This window comes from Macrobrachium nipponense, chromosome 37, assembly GCF_015104395.2.
Source record: "Macrobrachium nipponense isolate FS-2020 chromosome 37, ASM1510439v2, whole genome shotgun sequence".
NCBI classification, from domain to species: domain Eukaryota; kingdom Metazoa; phylum Arthropoda; class Malacostraca; order Decapoda; family Palaemonidae; genus Macrobrachium; species Macrobrachium nipponense.
Window position 1 is genome coordinate 61644434 of NC_061097.1, and position 10000 is coordinate 61654433.

The 10000-nt window shown below is 32.0% G+C and overlaps 1 protein-coding gene across 1 annotated transcript in view; it reads left to right on the forward strand.

Annotated features, from left to right (window-relative positions):
• The window catches only part of LOC135209401 (cyclin-dependent kinase 11A-like), a 76665-nt gene that overhangs the window by 4546 nt on the left and 62119 nt on the right, over positions 1 to 10000 (forward strand). The gene's annotated exons all lie outside the window — the stretch shown is intronic.

Here is a 10000-nt window from a genome sequence, read left to right on the forward strand (position 1 = left end):
TCAAATGTAACCATTTTGCCATTCAGTTCTAGTTGTTGAGACTAAACTCTGTTCTGGGGAAAGGTCAATGGGAAGCTTGAAACTATCAAGTGAAAATTCCCGCAAACGACAAAAAATATATATAACAGATGTTTCTTGCCCTGTACGATTATTGCGTTTGGCAGCTTGCGGTTATCGATGTTCACGACCCTTACTGTCTCAACGCTACGATGTCAGATGTTGCCTTATAGTTGCTTTCTTATTCAAGTTTTACAGCGTTTGCGACTTGATGCAGTATTGTCTCTTACAGTATAATGTGTTACGAAAGCTCATGCTCAAAAGAAATATTGCATTTCTAAAAAAACGTCAGACACGAATATATGTTCCCAGAGCATTAGCGGAAAGCATAAAGTAAAGACTTTCTTGAACTTAAATCGAGAAGAAATATTTTTACATCATAGTAGAGAGCATCATTCATAGGAATGGGTCAGAGAAATACGTGAGTGGAAACTGGCAAAGTGATGGAAAGAGCACTTGTCCCATCGAATTCTCTGTTGTTATTATTATTAAAGAAACTATTCAGATAGAAAATACATGGATATCGATAACTTATCGATTTTTAAGTTATCGATGTATATATACACACACACACACACACACACACACACACACATATATATATATATATATATATATATATATATATATATATATATATATATATATATATATATATTATATATATGTGTGTGTGTGTGTGTGTGTGTGTGTATGTGTGTGTGTGTTTTTATGCATGTATACATACATAGGTGAATGTCTGTATGTCTCATTTGTCTGTGTATGTTAGTTTCTGATTGTGACCTATAAAATCCCGAACTGCTTGACCAATCCAGACAAAATTTGGCACGTGGCCATCATTTGACTCAATTTAGATAACAAAGTAGATTTCAAAGCCGTATCCCCGCCCTCTTCCCCCTCCACCATCCCCTTTCTATTTCCTTTGTAACTTACATGCTAAGTAAAGTCTACTTGTTTATCATACTTCATATCATGTACTTGAGAACATAGAAATATACTATTGAATATTATTTTTAGGCACCACTGTAATACCAGAATAAAAGGAACAGACAGCACAGAAATATCTGAATAAAATGGACAGTCACCACAATAATATTTAAAAGGATAGCCATCACAGTAATACCTAGAAAAAAAGGACAGACAGCACAGTAATAACTCGTTAAAAGTGATAGACAGCACAGTAATACCTGGATGAAAGGGATAGACAAGACAGTAATACCTGGTTAAATCAGACAGACAACATACTTGTTACGTCTGTATAGGACAGATGGCTATATTTCAGCATTTATACAGGTGCAAGAATTGACTTAGCTAAACTACTCGATGCCTGTTGAAAATGATGGCAGATACATTGACATTACTTTCTTCAAAATAGATGTTAATCAGCACTTCGCTGATTCATTCGTGAAATCACTGTAACGCTTACGCATCTGTCACTTGAAGGATAGATGATGAGTGACATCGTAATCGTCCCTTTTTGTTTTGATATTTCACCCGTCTTGTGTTTTAAATGAGCATGTCTTCCTTTTGACAGGAACTCCTCCTCTTCTTCTTTGACTAAGCCCCATGAAAATTATTGATCACTGGAGTAACGGTGTGAAGAGACTGTTTACTATGTAACATTTTGATTTGTTGATTGAATAAATCAATATTCGAATGGGATTGTTGCAATTTCTGTTTATTTTATTTTTTTTTTTACTTCCGTTTCACATGCGTTATTGGAGAACAATCCGTTCTCACTGTAAGACGTCTGTATTTTCCAAACATTCATTTAATGAAATTACATAAATAGACCGAGCTTTGCTTGTTGTTCTTAGAATAAGATTTAATCTTTTTATACTTCAGAGTTTGATTCAGTTGCCTTCGCTAATCTGGAGATGCCTTATTGTGTATGTTAAGAATCTTCTTTCTGGACGGCCAACGCTACCATGTTTAAGTTCAAGTTCAAGTTCAAAGGTGAGACTTAAACCCCATCAATATATTAATACCTAGATAAAGGGGACAGTCACCACAGTAATACCTGGATAAAAGGGACAGGCAACACAGAAAAAACTGCATAAAAGGGACAGTAATAACAGTAATACCTGGATAAAAGGGACAGCCACCACAGTAATACCTGATTAAAATGGACGGAGGCTACAGTAATACCTGGTTAAAGGGGACACAGCATAGTAATACCTGGAGAAAAGGGACGCTCATCACAGTAATATTAGATGAAAATGATATCACAGTGATACCTTACTAAAGATGACAGACAGCTTATTAATACTTGGATAAAAGGGACAGGTACCAAACTAATACCTGGACGGACAGTACAGTAATAACTGGTTAAAGATATCAGGCAGCACAGTAGTACCTGGATAAAAGGGACAAACAGTACAGTAATAAATGGGCAAAAGGTAGGGAGAGTACAGTAATGCCTGGTTAAAGGGATAGGCAGCATAGTAATACCTGGATAAACGCTTTCCAGATAAGCGTCACAGTGTTAAACCCTCTGAATTCTACTTTTATCCGAAATGAGCTTCCCTGTTCCTAGTACACGAATAAAAGCTACGAACTAAAACCTTACAATTTAACAGAGAAAGGTTTCGAAAGGCCTTTAAATTTGTTTTGTGATAATAATAATAATAATAATAATAATAATGATAATAATAATAAAAATAATAATAATAATAATAATAATAATAATAATAATAATAATAATAATAATCCTTCCTGGTCGTCATCTGTTATCATAATTTCACTAGACTGAAAATATTTCAATTCAGGCATAAATAATGTTTTAAATCCCGCTTTCTTGACAGTTTTCCTGTTAATGAAAAGAATTTTAGCGAACTGACAAACAACGAAAAACTTACTTTATCTCGCCCATTCCTTTGGAATACGTCAATCTGAAAAATATACCATAAAGTTTACTGATCTATATACGATTTATTCGTAATACGGGATACATCTCCTCCCGTTGATTCTCTCTTTATTTTTGTAATATCCCACAGTCTCCCTCCATGTTCCCCGCGATTCACACTCCACTCCTTATATTCCTATTCCTCTTATCTGTTAGTTCTTCTTTCACGTTTCTCCGCCATCCACATAGACTATGATAAAGAAAATTGGTGTCTCTGACTGAAAAGGCAGCCGCACAATAACTTATCGTTACCTTCCTCTACTGGTTTCCTTTTTTTTTTTTTTTTAATAGAACGCAGAAAGAGTCGCGTATAAGTGTTATATGACGTCTCCGACTTTTACGAAATCCTACACTGCCTTTATTTAGACTTCGATTTTGATGGATAGCGTCTGCGTTTCTTGGTCGTTCTTCGACCAACGTGAAACCTTTCGTATTATTATAAATAAATAATAGAAGAAACAATGTCGGCGAATAATCTGTGGGTGAAACCTCGTGCCATGTGAAATGGATCCTGTGCATGTAACTGCCGGCCAGGCTTGAATGTTTGATGGAGGTCAACATGTTCAAAGGAACAACGTCTATATTCAGTAACGCCTCCAAATAACATTTCTACGAAAGAGGATCTCCCTCTTCCCTTGAATGAAATGTAAAATTGGGAAATAGTGCTTTTGGGCCACCAAAAGATTGCTGAAATTTGCAATCGATTCTCATCTGGGAGTCAGTGACCGACCTGGATGTACTTTGAAAACAAAAAAATTCTTAGCATGCGAGAATATTACAATAAATGTAAAACCTCATTTTTATATAAAGAATTCCTCATAGTTGCCCAAGCACCGAATAATTATTCTTTCTCTGTTCTGGAATCGTTAACAATTAAGCAGTTTGTGCCCCCATTAAATTATCAAACCTCTTCCACAGTTTTGTTTATAGCATAGTTGACATACTACTTTCCTAACGGGAGAACGTCACGAGTTTTGTACTCCAATAGAGATAGGTAATGATTTAAGCATTTTCTATTTATTATTCATTTATATTATTTCATGTTTTTCTTTTCCTACCTAGACTATTTAAGATTTTTATGAATTTTTACTTTTATAACTGTTTATATATATATATATATATATATATATATATATATATATATATATATATATATATATATATATATATATATATATATATATATATATATATATATATATATATATATATATATATATATATATATATATATATATATATATATATATATATATCTGTGTGTGCTCGTGTGTGCATGTATATGTATGTGTATGTAAGTGTGTGTATTACAGGTTAGATGAAATGAATTTATCAAAAAGTGCATACAACGTCTCCCCATGAATCCGTCTGTAAGCCTCTAACTTACGCTATTTCGCACCACCTCCATGCACACTGGTAACCAACCGACTGTGGTTTTTCATTAATGTCACAAAAAAGAATTAACAATATCGTTCGCACTAAAGATGATACAGAGGTCATTGAGATATTATTAATAAAAATTAGGATCTCGGTATTTCTCAAAATATATAATTATGGCAAGTGGCAACATATTTTAATCATGAGTTCTCTTTTGTTCTTGGAATAACACAAAGGTGATGTGCGTAAGTCACTTAAGAAATGACAGCGTCCTGTGATTCCTTTAGTATTTAGTAACCATATGACTAAGTGTGGACGTGGTCAGACATAAGATGCCTCTGACCCAAGACTGATTAGCTTTCACAACCTTTACAGAAAATCACCTTATGTCCAGAAGTCCTACACAATTCATACGACTTTATAATGCAAAGCTTATAATGTTATTCGGTCTCTTAGTTATAAGCGTTTCATTTACATTTTACTGACAAAGAATCATATAACTTCGCCAAAATTAATATATCTGTTGCAGATGCTCAGCTTCCATACATGTGGTCTCCGCATGTTGGTGTCATATTATATCAAAAGCATCTATAAATGAAACAGCGACCACATCAAAATTAGGAAAGTTATGGTAAATGAATATTATAAACCAAAACCTCTACTCACTTTCTTACCAGATAACCTGAAGAAATCAAAATATTCTCACAAATAAGGTTTAATAACTCAAGTGTCTGAACAATAAGAACTAAGCGTTATATTGAACCGAATTAATGACAAGTTTTCATATGAATGCAACCAATACATATCTTGGATTCGGAAATAAAAATTACATATGCATCTTCGTAATAACCTGGAAAATAGTTAAAATTCCGTAAAAACATATGTAGATAAAGTGAATTATAGTATACGTGTACGTGAATAACACTCATATTGACCATCACCAACTGTTAAAAAATAGTCTATTGTCCATTTAAGGACAAAAATATTAAATACCAAGAGGTGTTCTTAAATACGTAATAACTCCGCAAACGGATATATATATATATATATATATATATATATATATATATATATATATATATATATATATATATATATATATATATATTATATATATATATATATATATATATATATATATATATATATATATATATATATATATATATATATATATATATATATATATATATATATATATATATATATATATATATATAATATATATATATATATATATATATATATATATATATATATATATATATATATATATATATACATATACATATATATATATATATATATATATATATATATATATATATATATATATACATTTATTTGCATATGTTACGGGTGATTTCAATGCTAAATTAGGTCAAAAGAGGAGAGGAGAATCAGCTGTAGCTAAATTTGGAGAAGACACAAAAGATAACAGAGGAGACATGCTTGTAGAATTTGCTAAAAGCAACAATCTAAAAATCATGATTTTTTTTTTTTTTATTTAAAACGGAACATAGAAAATGGACATGGAGAAGCCCAAACGGAGGTACTAAACACAAAAAAGTTTTTATTCTCAGTGAAAAACTTAATTTAGTTAAAGATGAAACAGTGTTAAACAAGTTAGTGTCAAGCGACCATAGAATGGTGAGAAGTAAAATTTATCTAGATCTAAGGAAAGAAAAAGAAAACAAATTTTAAGAAAGGAAATAAACGCTCCTATAATAAGAGAAAAATCTGATGAGTTTAGTTTAGCAATACAAAATAGATACTCACAGCTACTTGATGAAATGGAAGCAAGTAAAGAAGAAATGAATGGTAACTTAACAAAATTTGTATTGGAATTAGCACAAGAGATAGGTGGAAACGTTCCTAAACAATATTAGGAAAATTATCAGAAAACGCGAAAACTTTAATTGAAAAACAGTTGGAAATGAGAGTAAAATCCAAGAGAGATGAAACAAAGCTAGCAGAACTATCCAAAACAATAAACAAGTTAAAAACCCAAGACATTCGTAAACACAATCAGATCAAAATTGAGAAAACACTAAAGAAGGGAAGAGGCTTCAAGATGATGAAAAGAAGACTTGGAACAGGGCGCCGACAGATATTTGCTTTAATTAAAGAATGAAAACATTATCAACTAAAGGTATGGAGTGATAAAAATCGCTGAGGATTTCTAAAAAGCTATATAATAGTGATATAGGAAATAACTTTGTCAATAGAAATAATGAAACGCCTGAGCCGTTACCAAAAGTAACAGTAGAAAAAGTAAAGAAAGAATTAAAAAGCATGACAAGAAACAAACCAGCAAGAGAAGATGGCCTTACGTTTGATTAAAAATTAGATGGAGGAGATTTCATAATAGTAAAACTCGCTGAAATTTACACAAAATGCTTGCAAGAATGCTCTATACTTACAACTTGGAAAAACTTTATCAGAAGGGAGACATAAAATACCTGAAAATGACCGCCCAATAATTTTCCTCTCAGTAATAAATAAGATATTGATAAAGATCGTATTAGACCGAATAGACTGCAGTGGTTCTCAATCTTTTTTAATTGATGGCACCCTCCCACCATATCGCATGAATTAACTTATTTGATGAATATAATTACTGTATTATCCATAATCAAACCAAATTCAGCACCACCGTACGTGCAGAAATAAATAGTATGAATAGAGAGACAGCTAGACTTTGATCAACCAAGAGAGCAGGTAGGTTTCAGAAGCGGGTATTCAACAACTGACCATATCAATGTAATTAACCAGCTACTGGAGAAATCAACAGATTATGACAAACCGCTATGTATGGCATTTTTAGACCATGAGAAAGCTTTTGATTCTGCCAAAACTTCAGTAGTAATAAAAGCTCTTCAAAAGCAGGGAAAAGATGAATCTTATGTTAGAACACTTGAAGATTATCTATACGGGTAGTACAGCAATCCAAAAACTACATAAAGACAATGAGACCCCATATCTCCTAAATTATTCACAACAGGCCTAGAACAAGTTTTTTTTTATGAATTTAGATTGGAAAATGTAGGAATTAACGTTAATGGGGAATACCTTAACAACTTAAGGTTTGTTTATTACATAGTTCTGCTCAGTGAATCAAGGGAGGAGTTACAAAAGATGATAGAAGATTTGAATAGAGAAAGCAGAAATGTAGCACTGAAAAGGAATATGAGTAAAACTAAGATAATGTTCAATGAAAATGCAGAGAGACAACAAATAAGGGTTACGGACGATCTTCTAGAGGTTTTTAATGAAAATACATATTTAGGACAGACAGTAAGTGTTTCCCCAGACAAGAGACCGAAATTAAAAGATGGATAAACATGGGATGGAGAGCTTTTGGTAAAGAAAATGAGATTATGAAAAGTAAAATGCCATTTTCTCTAAAAAGAAAAGTATTTCATCAGATGGTCCCACCAGTGTTAATAAATGCATCAGAAACTTGGAGCCTAAATAAAGCCTTATAACATAGGCTAGTTGCAACTCAAAGAGCTATGGAAACAGTAATTATGGGAATAACACTAAGAGGCAGAAAAAGAGCAACATGGATACGAGAGCAAATTAAAGTAGAGGATATTCTAACAACAAGTTTGAAAAAGAAATTGGCGTGGGCAGGACATATAATGAGAATGTCAGATAATAGATGGACAAAACGAATAACGGAATGGGTCCCTAGAGATTGGAAACGAAGCAGGGGAAGGAAGAGAAGATGATGGATTGACGAGCTAAAAAAAATTGCTGGTATAGAATGGCATAGAAAGACCTTAACCACACGGGAGTGGATGGACAAGTCTGAGGCCTTTGTCCTGCAGTGGACTAGCAACGGCTGATGATGATGATGATGATGATGATGATGATATAGTCAATAGTATCCTATAAAACTAGACTGGTGTCCCTTCATATTTCTGTAGCAAGAATGTTTTTATAAGAGGAAGATAAGTCAAGTAGCTCTCACCTCCACTTTCAGACTACAGTGAAATAGATAAATGGGCTTTAGCTTTTTGGTTTTGACATATAACACAAACATGGAATTGATTTGTCCAACACTTTGGCAAACTTTTGAGATTTATTCTTTATTAAAAGTTACATCTTAAACTTTATTCTCTTGATTCGTTTTTTTTTTTTTTTTTTTTTACTGTAATTGTACCTCTCTTTCTAATTTTCATTTCGTATTCTACAATTTTTTAAGTACTCAAAAGAAATCATTTCCGGTTAATGTTTTTTGTAAAATTCTTCTCTCGCTCTGTTATCATTCTGTAATTCCAACAAATCGCTTTTGTTGGCTGCTTTGTTAACGATACTTAGGCGAAGCCTTCATACCTCACCCATCTCTCTCTCTCTCTCTCTCTCTCTCTCTCTCTCTCTCTCTCTCTCTCTCTCTCTCTTGTTTCAAGCGAATTCAGGATCCTATAATACATTGGGTTGCCTCTCGTATGAGTATTATTTTTCAGCAAAAATGTTAGGTTACTTAGATAAACTTCCAATTCGAACTAAACGTGCACACTTCACCTGCCCACAAAGTTTCTCTTTTTTGATCTTCGTTGATGAGAAAAATATTCCATAATGTTACAGTCATACGATACATGACGATGATTGATATATATATATATATATATATATATATATATATAATATATATATATATATATATATATATATATATATATATATATATATATATATATATATATATTATATTATATTATCTGTATGTGTATATACTATATGTATGTATAATACTATATTATAAAATATAGATACATATATATATATATATATATATATATATATTATATACTATCTATTATATCTATTCTAATATATATATATATATATATATATTATATATATTATATATATATATTATAATTATATATAGATTCATCGTTACCATACGGAATAAGTTGGTGATGGTAATCAAAATCTATGTATACTAGGATGTTGATGACGATAATGGGTCGTTACCCTAACAATGAAAAAAATAAACTGACTCTTAACATATAGAGGTAAGAAAAAGGAAACACGTAGCATCAGTAATGAGTCATATGATTCTCAGTTGCTACTCCAGGTGCCTTTTTGTTTGTTGTTTCTGTGGATGTAAGTCTAATAAACGTTACTGTAGGCTGAACTCTTTAGTAAAGCTCCTATTAACTATGGGCAACGAAATTCGTTACAAATAAATGTTATAGAAGCAGTTAAAAGAAACCAAATGAGTTAGAAAATGTGTTACAAATTGTAAGCATGGATACTGATACCAATCTCACGTCGAGGAAGTTTCTCCCATGAATTGTAATGCATAAGTAATAGAAAAATCCATGTAAAGATTTGGCCTTTCGTTGTAGAAGTGGACGAAAATAATAGTGGCCTTTAAAATTTAATTCTATGTGTGCTAATGTATCTTTAAGGTTTTCACTGATTGTATGGCCAGTGCCCCTGTATACATAAAGACAGAGAAAGATAAGGACAGAATAAAGGATGAAATCTAGCCGAACAAAACGAGAGATTTACTATATACCAATTTGACCACCGTCGAATTTAATCATTTTGATCTGTGGATTTTCATTGCAGATTTCCCCTGAGGGGGAAACGTATTTATCAAATTCTTATTCTCTCTCTCTCTCTCTCTCTCTCTCTCTCTCT